Here is a 14,455-nt window from a genome sequence, read left to right as displayed (position 1 = left end):
GACCAGAGCCCTCTCTGCCAGGCTTTGCGTGGGTGACAGGGGTGACCTGTACTGCTGAGGGAGCGCCCTGCGTGGTGTCAGGATGGCACCTCACCCGCCGGCTCAGGCGGGTGGTTATTTCTGCTGTGGTAGCTCCGGATCCTGCACACAGAGGCCCCGAAGGATTTCAATCCCTAGCCCTTTGCTGTTACAGTTTCTACTGGGGTGCCTAACTTCAATTTCATTTTTTAATTGACCTGAGTTTTTCTCATGTCACTGATGATATTAGTACGAGTTATAAGGCAAAGACCTCACTTCTGGTTCAGAAAATCTCAAATTGCTGAAGCCTGGAGAAATATTCTGGAGAAGGAGCTCTGTGTCTAATCCCTGTTCTCCTGCAGACACATCCACCATCAGCCATGTCAGACACAAAATGCTGGGCTGGATAGTCTGATCTCATGGGTCTGTGATATATTCTCATAGCTATGCTTGAACTCCAAATTTGGTTTTTGGGGAAAATCAGTATTTCTGCATGGTCTTCAGCTCCATTCCATCAGTCAAGTTCAAAATACAAGCAGTATGAATTATGTCTTCTAGAAGTGTGAAAAGAGGATAAAAGATTACATGTGTCAATAATCAGCCTTTTAAGAATGGGTTATGCAAGTAAGAGTTTAACTATAATAAAATTATCATCAGTAAATACAAAAGATTAGTGCAAAGACTGCAACAGAAGGGTTTGGTGAAGGAAAGGAAAATACAGAACAGAAAGCGTCACTTGTAGAAAACCTGATCTGGTTCTGTGTACAACCTCGTCTACGACTACAGCAGCATATGACAGAATACTTATTTGCAAATAACAGTTAGTGGAAAATGTGCTTTATCAGGTTTGTTTACTTACTTCTTGGCAAGTCTGGCTTGTGAGGAACCCAAACCCAATGCATCCAATTAGAAAATCTTCCGGAGCAAATCGCTAAGAGTAATGCACAGCTCTCTGACTGATCATCTTGCTCCTATCAACAGCACATTTCATATTCTTTAATAAAGGCCTATTTCTTATAGTCTTGGCAAAGAATCAGTGATGCCGTCCTAGTGCCCAGAGCTGGGAATTGAAGCAAGGCGGCCAGTACTCATCCTGTTTAACAGTAGATACTCTGCTACATTTTCTAAATTAGGTGAACATCTTGGCTCACCTGGCGTTTGAATTGCTCTGTAGGATATGCAAAGGAGCCTAAGGTGCTGGCAGTCCTAAAGTTAGGCACCATTGTCCCCTTAATGTCTAGAGTTAGCTGGGGATGAATCCAAGTGGGTGACTTGTCCAGCGTCCCATGAGAAATTGCTGGGGAGCTGGAGATATGAGTTGAGTTCCTCAAACCTGTGTCCTGTATCCTGCCTGCTACATTATCAGCACTCACATGGAGGTTTGCTAATCAAAACTGACTTCTTAGCTGTTTCAGTTTGTCTCTCTCTTGGATTTTATGTTGCTTTGCTCAGAAAAGGTGCTTGCGAGATCTTCATTTCATGCAGCTTGCTCAGAGACGCTTCTTTGAATTCATGAATTTAATTGACTTTTCATGCCTAGTTTTTTCACCTATTATGTGACTTGCTCCACCTTTGAACGAGACTGCCGCCAAAGACTCAAGTTAGTAGATTTCTGAGAGCTAGCCGGCTCTACCCTTTCCTGAGTGCATAAAGGCCTTGCCGAAATTAAGGTAATTAGCAAACGCATTGTTCCAGGAATGGTGTTGAACTTTCTTTACAGCCCAGCCCTGCTGCTACCACGTCTAGCCCCCCTGTGACTCTTTTGCCACCTCCATTTTGAGCCTGGCGTTAGATGAGCCGACTTGCTGGTTCCACCGTTTTCTTTGTGAGAGAAACGAGTACGTGCTAAGAAAGAGCACCTGTTTAGATGTAGCCTGAGCCATAGGTATGAAGTTGTTTTAATTTGGTTACTTGTTCCAGATACTTGCTGTGCTCCCAGATCTGTTAGCACTACACTTCTGTGTATCATTGCCTGGAAGGTAGGTAGGAAAGCAGCCTCATACAAACCAGTGCTCCTAGCAGTAAAGATCTACTTGTCATCCATTTGGGCAGGTGCTTGTGTCTGTCTTTGGTTTTTGTTTGTTTATTTGTTTTTTTGACCAGGGCATGCTTTGCCTGTAAAAGAAATGCTGACCATCTCTCTCCAGCTGCAGTTCCTACTCTTTATCTGCCCTTGTTTCTCCCAGGAGAAGGCAGCTTTGTGAGGAAACATGCATTAAACATGCTCCAGCTGTTTCTTGCACCCAGTCTCAGCTTGAACAAGTTACACCAAGAACTGTAAAAGGAGAAAAGCTGTAGATAAACTACAATAAGCAACAAAGAAATAAAATTGAGGAGCTCTCCTTAGTTTTGAAGGGACAATATGAGGGACACCCTTTTATTTTTCAAGGCACATACATGCGTTAAAATGTCTACTGTCTGTCTGAGGTAAAATACAGACCACACAGATCCAGGGGTTGTTATGGCAATTACTTGCTGGTAACAGTGACAAGGAGATTTCATGTCCTGTCAGGGCCAGGAAACCCGGAACAGCAGCTTGAGGATCACCGATGCACTGCTGGAAGGGAAGAAACTGTATGACTCCAGGTTCCTGCGAGCAGCTATAAAACCAAGATGCCCAGCAGGGCTTTATGTTGACATTTACCATATATGATGTATAGCATGTAGGAATGAAGCCAGCTTTTGTGGCTGCTTTCACTAAGCATCCTTGCGACATGACTGTATTAGGAATTTTTCACCAGCTGTTTCCATTTTGGCTACTTAGCAGAGCCTGAGTTGGTGCCACTGGGAACCCCAGACCTTTCTGTTCTTGCTATTCCAAGCAGATTTATTTGCTGTGGCAAAAAAAAAGGCAATGCAGATTCCTTAGTTTCCTAGATGTGCTCAACATTAGAGCTGTGGGCATTCAGCTGGAGTGGTGGGAAGCCTCAGTAGGAATGGTATCACGTGGGACCTTTGCTCTGATGGGCTGGTACAACAGAGTGCTGAGCAAATGCAGGGCTGTGCTTTGAAAAAAAGTTTGTGGATGTCACAGAATCTCACAGAATCACAGAACGGTCGGGGTTGGAAGGGACCTCTGGAGAGCATCCAGCCCAGCCCCTGCTAAAGCAGGGTCTCCCAGAGCAGGCTGCACAGAGCCGTGTCCGGGCGGGTGTGGGATGTCTCCGGAGCAGGAGACCCCACAGCCTCTCTGGGCAGCCTGACCCAGGGCTCCGGCACCCTCAAGGTAAAGAAGTTCTTCCTCACATTCAGGTGGAACTTCTCGTGTTGCAGTTTGTGCCCGTTGCCCCTGTCCTGTCACTGGGTGCCACTGAAAGGAGCCTGGCCCTGGCCTCTTGGCACTCCCCCTTAAGATGTTACTAAACAATGATAAGGTCCCCTCTCAGGCTTCTCTTCTCCAGACCAAACAGGCCCAGCTCCCCCAGCCTTTCCTCATCAGGGAGATGCTCCAGCCCCCTCACCATCTTCATAACCTCTGCTGGACACTCCCCAGCAGTTCCCCGTCTCCCCTGAACTGGGGAGCCCAGCACTGGACCCAGCACTCCAGGTGCAGCCTCAGCAGGGCTGAGCAGAGGGGCAGGATCACCTCCCTCGACCTGCTGGCCACGCTCCTCCTCACGCACCCCAGGGTCCCGTGGGCCTTCTTGGCCACCAGGGCACACTGCTGGCCCACGGGCAACTGGCTGCCCACCAGCACTGCCAGGTCCTTCCCCGCAGAGCTGCCTCCCAGCCCTCAGCCCCAGCCCGTGCTGGTGCGCGGGGCTGTCCCTCCCCAGGGCAGGACCCTGCACGGGCCTTTGCTGAACCCCATGAGGTCCCTCTCCGCCAGCTCTCCGGCCTGCCCAGGCCTCGCTGAATGGCAGCGCAGCCTTCGGGTGGATCAGCCGCTCCTCCCAGCTCTGTATCGTCAGCGACTTGCTGAGGGCGCTTCTGCCCCTTCCTCCAGGTCACTGATGAGTCAGTGGGACAGGACCGGACCCAGCAGTGACCCCTGCGGAGCACCGCGAGCTGCGGACCTCCAGCTGGACTATGTGCCACTGATCACAGCCCGCTGAGCTCTGCCATTCAGCCAGTTCTCAATCCATCTCACCATCCACTCATCTAATCCACACCTCCTGAGCTTACCTATGATGAAGACTTTTTCCAGTTACTCCCAGTACTGTACATGCAGAACACTCATCATCCTTTGACTAACCCTGTTCATATTAGCTGAGTTGTAGTTACCCTGTTACCACTGGTGTAACTGGATGTGAGCAGCTGTTGCCTTAAGAATTGCTCCCTAGTGTCATTTTCCCTACCTTTTACAGCTTTTAATGACATCTTCTTATTTAAAGACAAACATATTCTACCTTTCTTAACAGGATTATGCTGTAAAACTGTACTATTGGTTTCAATTTCAACAGACACAGTCAGGAACAGCTGTTTCTTACGATGGCTTTAGGATGAGTCTTGTGAAAATACACACAGTAGAGTTCAAGCTGTCAGCTGACAGAGCAGACCAGCTTTCCTCGAATTCTTGCAGATATATGTCTTTTTTTCAGTGAAAAGACTCTGAGATGCTAAGCCAGTTTCACACCAGCTGAAACCCAGTGGGAGCCATTTAATTTTGGTTTAAAAGGACAGAATAGTAAGGAGGGTGCAAACCTGACTGAAACAAAGTTTACCAGTGTTTTCAGTACACTTCAGTGGTAGGTTATCCATATAGTTTTGTACCTAGTTTTTAAAATGGCTTTGAAATCACACTTTTCTCTAGAAAAATGAAACTTACGAGAATGTCCAGGCCAAACACTAGGAACAGCAAGGGTATCATTTAAAAGCCTCATTTCTCAAGACCTTTTCTCCTGACACCAAATTTTTTAACCTTTCTCCTGGCACCGATGACCAGAATTGTATCTTTTCCCAGAAGCGCTGAAACTAAACTTGAAAATGTTTTATTTTGCATAATGAGAAAAAGAAATAGAACTCCTTTGCTTCCTTTGCTGATACGCACTCTTTGAATGGGGCTGTATGACACAGCTGAAAACTTTGTTTATTTGCAGCCTGCTTGCTTCCCTGGCAAAGTGGAAGTCAAAAGCAACAAGGCAAAGTGACCCTCTCAAAACCCACTTATCTTCACGGGAAGCCGGTTCAGGCTTAGACAAACCAGAAATCCCCACTTCCTTTTTCTAGAGAAATTACACTATCAATGAATTAGAAAACTTCATTTTCTTTCACTGCCCTTGTTACAAGAAACAGAGGAGGCAGGGCATCTAAGGCCACCTACCTTTTGCTGCAGTTACTATTCACAGGTTTTCCATTCTGTCACTTCTCTCCTCATAAATATCAGTTGTGATACTTGAATGAGAGTAGCATCCTGTTTTCCTTGCAGTTTGTTCGGGATTGTGTAAGACAGTCCTTACAAGGAGAAAGTGGGATTTCCAGCGCTGTAGGAAAGAGTGGTTTTTACTGGAAACAGTCCTCTGCAGCTAAGAGCTTGCTGGCTGTGCCTGTGCCACCAAAGGCACATGTGCTGTATGGAAAATAAACTGGTGGCAGCTCAATTGGAGCATATCAGCTGGTTTCTCGGACCTTGTGAATGGCCCTGTCCTACCAGTAATTCTGGGAAATAAGCAAGCGGGGCCAGCATTGCCCCTCTCCAGAGCTGCTACTGGGAGGGCAGGGAACACGTTATTGTAACAGGCCACAGTGTGAGGCCTCCCCAAAAGAAGGCAGCAGTGCAAACCCTTCTGTGGGGCTGTGGGAGCCAGTGCCATGTCCTCTGTCCTCCTCCTGAGGAACAGTTACGGAAAACTGCTGCCTTGAGATAGGGAACCTGCCCTACATTTCCTTGTATCAAAGTACACAGTAGCAAAAGAAGGCGCTGATTAGGTTCATGCAATCTAAACTGTTGTTCCATAAAAGTAAAAAGCCTTTTTTTTTTTTTTTTTTTTTTTTTGCTTTTCTTTGGTCTTATCACCAAGGGCATGGTTTTCCCAAAGGTTATTTGACAGCCCAGAGTCTTTAGGCAGACGTGTTGGCCCATTGCATGAGAAATACAGCTAAGCAATGAAGGAACTACAAAGCGCTGCATCCTCTGTGCAATGTGACATTGACATTGAACTTAGTCCCAGAGCAGCACGGACCATGAAAGAGGCATGAAAGATTAAAATCTCGGGGTGTCAAGCTTAAAACAGGGCACGAGGAAGAAGTATGTGTTTTGGGGAGCCATTCAGGAGAGACAGTTCCACCAGAAGATGCATGCAGCTGTCGAAATTGCAAGGTCCTCGCTGCTGGGCTCATTTGAACACCTTTGCTCAGTGGTGTTAACTGTGTGACCATTTCCACTAACTTTGAGAATATCTTCAAGCATATGCTCAAGTGTTTGGAGAATGAGGGTCCGATGTGTCTCCTTTTTGGGGGGTGCCAGTACATGGCAGGGTGTAGGTGACGGAAGTATTTCAAACACCTCTAGAGGTATTGCGTCCTTGTGAATACTAAGAAAGGAAATGAATCTTTCTGGGCTCACAGGTGCAAAGTGTCACCCTGCTGTGGTCACCTACTTCTTGTGAAGCATGCCTCTGGCATATAAAATCCAAAGCTCAGGAGCTTCACTAAGCCGAGGACATTTCTCTTTTTTTAGGAACGTTGATCTTTGTCTAAGGGGCTTCAGGGACTATTATTCTTTTTCCCTGTTGAGCTGTGTCAGAGGTGTGGTTGTGGATTTAGTGATGTTTTCCACATGTCTGGGGATATGTGGACCACACAGGCCGCTATTCTGGATCTTAAAACTGGCCATCAATGTTTCTTCAAAAGTTTCTTCCTGGACAGGGAGACAAAGCATAGGAAGATACCACCTTGGAGGCACGGTCAGATCCAGGGCTGGTCTCCAGTTGTGATACAGTTACTATTATGGAGAGCTACTTCATTATAATAGCGGAGTTCAGTGATGCAACAAACTTCATGATGTATTCCCCATGGCATAAACCAAATAAAACCAACTCTGCCTCCATAAACCTAGCATTTTATTTTTTTTTTAAGATCCCACTTGGGAGAGGCCAGCATCAGGTTTACAGTGGAAAAGGGGGCTGCAACAAGGAAAAGGACAACCTGGAAAGGAGAAAATGAGAAGGCGGTAGGTAGAAAGTTAAGGCATATGGATCTGTTTTCTGAAGAAACTTGTTCCTGAGGTTCTGGAGAGTGGATCTGAAGGCAAAAAGAGGACTCGAGGAGGTTCAGCGTAGGGAATTGGTACCTCAACTCAGCATCAAGGTCCCAAAGGAAATGACTCTGGAGAAGAGAGAAATAGCTCTTTCCCTCAGTAGTGCTATAATCCTGGTTGGTTCTGGCCTGGAGAGGCTGCTTAGGTACTCAGGACTAAAAAGCTGTGATATTGTGAATGATGACAACAAGCAATTGCAAAAAAACCTGGAATTGTTTAATGACTAAAATTGAGGCTGGGACTTTTGCACACACAAAAAAGCCTAAAACAAGTTGTTAGTAAACTGAGCACATCTTGCCTGGATTACAAAGATACCCCAATTAAAGTGTCCTACTGGACTGGTTTTGCTGTTGCCTGAATTTCCCCTCCCAGAGCATCTGACCACAGCTTGCTCTCTCAGAAGGCTTCCAGGTTTGCATTTATGGTTCAAACTAATCAACTTGTTCTGCTAAAATACGGAACAGGAAAATGGGAACACTGTGGCTTTCATTTCTGATAGGCATAGTACCACACTGTTACTGTTGCTGAAAATTGCTGGAGCCTGGCTGTGCTCCTCAGCTACTCCAGCTTTACTACAGGCCACATGCCTCTAGGTGGTGCCTCGATCTAAAGTTTAGTGCCAGGAGCTGGGGAGCAGCAGCCTGAGGCTGGGCTTTGCCCAGCACATGATGCCCGTGGCAGAGGGAGCGAAGCAGGCAGCCCTGCTGAGCCCTTTTCACCGCAGTATTGCTAGAAAAGCATGTCTGCTTTAGGCAAAGGAGCCACAGCCAGAACTGTGGGGATCCCCCCGCAGCAACAGACACATCTGCAGTTCCTCCAGACCCCACATACAGACTTAATCCAGAGCTGACGGAGACACCTTCATTTAAAGCCACAGCGGGTCAGGCCCCACATCCCAAAGAAACCCATCAGCTGCTTTGCCCTGAGGCTGCTGATAAGCCCTGTCATCTGGAGAACTGGTGTCTGTAAGGAGATGTAACCAAGTTCATATCCTTCAGACTGAAGTGTTACGAGAAAAAAGAAATGGGCAGGCTCGTGGGCCATCAGTGGGAGCGGGTGCCTCTTTCTTTCCTGCTCTGCAGCCTGTGTTGCTAACCTGAACTGTGTGAAAGCTCTGTGTGTGGGGCAGGAGCAGCTCTTGCAGACACCTGTGGGGCAAAGAATGCCTGCAGATGGTATAGAGCTGTTCCTTATCCTCAACTGCAAAGAAGGGCAATATTAGGGACTGGAACTGGAAAGATACACTGAGTCTTCTGGGTGTGGATAAGGCAGTTCTTGGTGGTTCTTTTTATATCTTCAAGGTGAGGGACATCCACCAGGGAGGTTCAGAGCTTTGGGACGAGCACAGCACAACTCTTCATCACGTCTCCCTTTTCCACTAGGCAACTAGGAGGCAGAACACACCCTCTGTTTTGAAGCAAACTATTTGATACACACAGCCATGCAAAGTCCAAATCAGCGCTGACATGACTGAGACACTCCAACTTCCACCTGCTCACAGTGCGTTCATATACAGCCCCCCTCATGCTGGGGTAACACAGCTCCCCGACTTCTGCTTTGGAAGACAGGAGCTGTCTTGGGAGGCTTGCTACTTTCTTTCCTGCTATATCCTCTTCATGAGAGAAACAGCAATGTCTGTATTTGGTATGGGGATGAAGAATTTGCCCTTGGGCTTCCTCCTTGCCCCTACAGGTTTCCATGTACTTGCATTTAAGGAGGGAGCAAACCGGGCACAAAGGAGGAGGTGGTGTCACAGCTGGAGGGACATCCAAGGAGGGTCATCACGGAGTTCATCTCTGAAGCAAGACACGCTTGGCGAGAGGAGGGGGAACATCTTTTCTGATATGCCCTGCTCTCCTGAACAAGCTAGAGGATTAGCCCCTTGGATTTGTTTTTCAGCTGATCCCATGCTAACAGCTTTGGAGAATTTGGGCAGACTTCTCCACACTGACTCCTTTGACCTTTTTAATCCTTCTGAAATAAACTACTCCCTGCCTCTCCACCCCCAACCCCAAACTACCAGATTGCCTTTTGTTGTTTTTCTTCTCGGACACATTTGGAGACCTCGCATCATCTTTTCTGGTGGGCTGAGTGATTAGCTGGCAGCTCTGGTTCCTTCCTCCCTATACCTGGGGCTCTGCTTGTTTCAGGGTGCTGCTTATTTCAGGGTGCTGCTTGAGGAGGGTGTTAGACTTGCAATGTGAAAATTTTTCAGGGCTAAATCCAAATTTGGGCTTTTATAATAAATACCAAGGAATATCTCTGACTTCTCTTCCCTTATTTTAACTTCTTCATCCCTCACCACGGCTGGCAGACCCAAAGGGTTATGCAGTTCTAGAAGAGGAGGAAAAGAAACTTGAAAAAAAGAAAATTACAGATGGTAACTGAGGCCAGATATAGCTGTGGTGTGGACGGGACAGAGAGGAAAAGACGAAAGCTGGAGAGGGCCCTGGGGAGGAGATGGCTGTGGAGGTGGTCACATAATAGATGAAATATCTGAAGGACCTGGAGTCTGGGGGAGATGCAGAACCACTAAAACCCAAAATCCTAAACCCACTGCATGTATGGTCACTAAAAGCTGTGTGAGGATGCCTTTATAGACCCTGATTCAGCTCATGTAATTTTGAGGCTCTGAACCCAGCTAATGGCATATCCATGGGATGGTTCAGCTGGCTTCAGCCAGAGGATGAGTGCGTGCTGTGGTTTTCTCCCCAAGAGGGGTAACACGCTCTGTCTCCAGCCAGGTCCTGCTGCCTCCTTGGCTTGCTCTCCCGTCAGTAGCTGAAATAAGTAGATCATAACTGGCTCCTTTAAAAGCATTTCAGACTGGTGCAGGAGAGGAATAATTAGTTGATACTTATTCTTCTGTGCTTAGGTCTTTATGCAGACATATCGATATGCTTCCTTCTGCAGTTCATCTTCAAACTCCTGTGTTGAGGAAATGCAGGAGCTACTCAGAAGACTGTGTGGTGCCTTGCTTAAATTCATGCAAGGCTTATAGTTACCTGAGGTCCTTGGGTATTAATATTGGCTTTAAAGTTAAGTATATACTCAAGTTTTTCTCTCCAGAAAGGTGGCTTAAGTATATTGGAATTGGATAACTCCTTTCCCCCCATCACTAACAATTACTGTATGCAAAATGGAATGATTTCATGGTAGGTGACTACTAGATGGCAAAATATACTGTGTTTCCTTGGCTTTACATAAGGGTGGCACTCCAGCAGCATTTTGGGGACGGTCAGCTTTCTCCCATGCTCTTCTAGGGAAAGTTTGCTGGAGAGGGAGCACACAGAGAGGAAGTTGGAAAGCTGAGGACAGCAGCTGCACAGCTCGGTGTGTGATGGTGCGAGAGCTGAACGTGGAGGGGGAGGAAGGCAATGCCTGATCCAGCTTAAAACAGGGACATCCACGCAGGGGAGCAGAGAGCAGCGGAGTTACCTTAGTAGCAGTCCTGCGCGAGGACACCACTGCCAGGCTTGAAAAGGCACAGATGTTTCCCTACAGAGCCGAGGAAGTTTGTCCACCTTCCTTCTACAAATAAAACTTGTCAGGGTCACAGTTTCTGAGCATCTTATGCTCTCACACAGGTGCCTTCTGCGTGAGCAAAGGCAGAAGCCAGCTCTCACACTCCTTTGCCTACCTCTGAAGGAAGATGGCACAGATCTATGGCAATTGTACTGCAGACCTGCTGTAAGACCAAGGGTTTGGGCTTTATCACGTGATATATAGGGAAATAAATTCCATCTAAATGTACAGTGTAAAGGAAACAGCTTTTTCACATCTGTTGTGTTGTCCAGTGACTTGTTTAACTGAAAACCAAAACAAAGTACAACATGGAAAAATCTTCACAAAAAGGTCCTAAGACAGGATGCTTTTTGGTCTTTCCAGGCAGGAGGGAAAATAGCCTGATTAATTCTTAAGGATATCTGTCGATAATATAGATATAGATATAGATATAGATATAGATATAGATATAGATATAGATATAGATATAGATATAGATATAGATATAGATATAGATATAGATATAGATATTTCTACACTCTCTGAACCAGATACAGTTAAATTGAGCATGGTAAATATCATCCTGAGCACTGTTTGTATTTAAAAAAAACCCAAACATAAACTGAAATTTTGGCAAGTCTGAAGCTTGTACATTGAAGTCAAAACCGAAGAAGGGCTGAGCTGCCGTGGAGGTCCTCAGTGGGATCCTGGAGAGTTTGTGTCAACCAGTAATTGGGAAACCAAAAAGGCACCTGAGATTTTGGGTCAACTCCTGCCCCAGAGGGTTGTCTCACCCTGCTCAGCCTCTCCAGGGACCAGGTGCTACACTGCATCCCCTTCAAATCCCTTGTGCTTCCATTCAGATCCCTTGTGTACCTTGTTCTGTGCTGGATTTTTTGTCATGGGAAGGGTGTCAGGCTGCCACAAACCCTTTCCTCATACTGTGCTGGCTCAGAACAAAAGCCTCCAACAGCAGCCCAAGGCACATTCCTAGGAAAGAGTATAAAAACAGGGAAATTAATAGCTTGAGACACCCTCATCAGTCTGTCACTCGAAGGCTTCCTGAGCCAGAAGAGGTGCTTTTGACTCTAGCAGCCCTCCACAGCTCCCTATTCCACTGAGTTATCTAGTTTTCTGAAAACAGATGAGCTTTACTGTTCTCAACACTTCATAGCAAATTTCTGTGGCTCACTTGTATTTGGTGTGAAAAAAATACATCCTTTAGCTCGTTTCAAACCTGCTGCCTGGTCGTTGCTTTATGATCCCTAGTTGCTGTCATGGAGGACGCTTACACATGTTCTTCCTGACATGCAGGGCTTTATAGGCTCCTGTCATAGCCCCACAGCCATTCCTGCTGTATGTGGGCTGGTCTCCCTTTCTCCTGTGCTGGTGTAAGTCAGAAGTAACATGGCAAAGTCTACAGAGGCTGTACAGGAAGCACAGAAGAGAATATGGCTTTGTGCTTTCTTAATGCAAGCTCTGGCGTACCCCTGCGATTTGGCCCTAAATCGAACACGAGAGATTTCCTTATGTGCATCCAAAGCTATTTGGTGCTGTTAGTAACAGAACGATAAACCAGTGATTTTTTGTCTCATGTCCAGAGGGGAAAGAAAACAGGGACCTGAATGCTAAATTCAGTTTTCAACTTCATCAAGATTTTGTTTCTGGTTTGGATGTTTCTCGAGCTTCAGTTTTAGAAGTGTTCAGATTTATATCCCAAATGTCCATGATCACCCAGAAATTCAATGAATTCAGGGGAAACAACTGGTCTCTGAACAGCTGTTAGTTTGGTTTTGAGTGCTTCAGAGGATCTTATTAGAATAATAAATTTCCATAGGAACTGCTACTGCAGCACTTTCATTTTTTATTTTTTCAAGAGGGAAGTTATGCAAGGCTCGCTGGATGATACCAGCACATCTGGACAGCTTGGAGACTGGGGAGTTTTGAGGAAAGAGGAGACAAACATAAAAGAAATGTGGGGTTTTCTCAGCTTGGGCAGGTTGGAGGATCCTGGTGAGAGAACTACAAACTCCACCAGCCCCAGGAGGGCCCTGCCTGGCTCTCTGCTGTCCAAAAGGTCACTGAACTTGGCAGCTGTCACAGACAGCAAATAGCTGCTGATTGCCGTAGTGGGAAGTGCAAGGCCAAGCAAATTCATCCGTGATGCCAATGCTAAATGCTTACTTTCTAGCTACGGCATGTATTTATGCTCTTGGGGATCTGTGGAAGGAGGGTTTGTTCCCCTTCTTGCCCAAGTCAGAAGTGTTGCACAACCAGCAGGTGTTGGATGCCTTGGAGCAACTTCAGCTGGGTCCTGCTGATGGGAAAGCAATGGGATACAGTCTGCGGAGCAGAGCCTGCTGCGGCTGTTGCACCTCACAGCTACCACTTTGCAATCGCATCCTTTCGGTGCCTCCAAATGCAAGCCAGGGCAGCAGCTGCTTGCTTTTTAGTTCAGACCCTTGTAGCATACATAACCACAACATCCCCATCAGGTTCACAAGCCCCTGGGACCTGAGTGATAGTGCGTGTGTTAGCCCCTCTGGCCTTCTGGTAAAAGCAGATCTCATTCAAGCAAAGGTTCCTGAAAGGGCTGCAGAGGAAAAGAACCAAATCTGTTTGGTTTAAGCTCCTGCACACATCTTCTTGATGTAACTGGTTTTCAATAGAGCCACCTCTTAAGAACATAATTAGAGGTCAAATATTAATGGACAATCCATGTCTTCAAATGTAATTAAAAGCACTGATACAAAACTGCTTATGTCCAAAAAGTTCCTGGGCTTGGCTAAACTTTCAGTGGCTGGCCATTACTCTCAGCCATAGAGTTGGTTAAATCATGTTGATTCATAATCCTCTGCAAGAGAAAAATCAATGCTGGAATGCTTTGCTTGTGTAACAACGCCCATTAGTGAGCCTGGAGTGCCTCTTCAATGAGATAATACCAAGCAGTTAAAATATGGAGAGAGAGCCTCCTGAATTCATTATGAATCGATTTTCCTCCTTTTAATATTCTTGCTTACAAAGAAATTCCTGTATAACACACTGGCCTTTTTTCCCTGCCATTTCACCTCCTTCTTGGTCTCTGGGCTCATTACTTGGTGCTCTCCCATTACATGCTGGTGGAAGGAGTTACAGCAGGACAGCCTGTCCATCAGCCCTGCCTAAACTGAGCTGTGTAAACTCAACATCAAGGTATCCACAGTTAGAGAGAAGAAGAAAGGAGAAGGAAATGGCTAATATATCCTTTGCAATGGTGAAAATAAGGAGTTGTTATCAGTACTAACAACATGACAACAATCTGCCCCTTCTTTCTCTGGTGGCTTCAGCTAGCCTGGTCTGAGCAGATGGAGCTGGCTTCTCCCCTGCCTGTGGACATGCCTGTTACACTTCCTCCGTGGTTTTCCAGACAGCTTTCTGGGGATAAAGTGATTTGACAGGATTTGATAAAAAAAAAATATTTTCACTCACTACCTTGCAAATGATAAGGAGGTAGGAGCCAATGATGATGAGTCACGGTCTCTCGTTAAAGGGTAACCACATAACTTGGGCCATGTCTGTGTGTGTTAGGTCTTCTCAGTCTGTACTCAGTCAGGGAAAGGCTTTTAGCAGAGGCACAATTATTTTTTTGCCAGTATGATTTATCTCAGCAGGATAACCTGTACCTGTAGGCCCGTGCTCCACAGCTATGGCTGCTCTGAGTTATTTTTCTAGTGCAGCTGCATCATTCACCACCCA

Source organism: Falco peregrinus, chromosome 3, assembly GCF_023634155.1.
Source record: "Falco peregrinus isolate bFalPer1 chromosome 3, bFalPer1.pri, whole genome shotgun sequence".
Lineage (NCBI taxonomy): Eukaryota > Metazoa > Chordata > Aves > Falconiformes > Falconidae > Falco > Falco peregrinus.
This window is presented reverse-complemented; position numbering follows the sequence as displayed.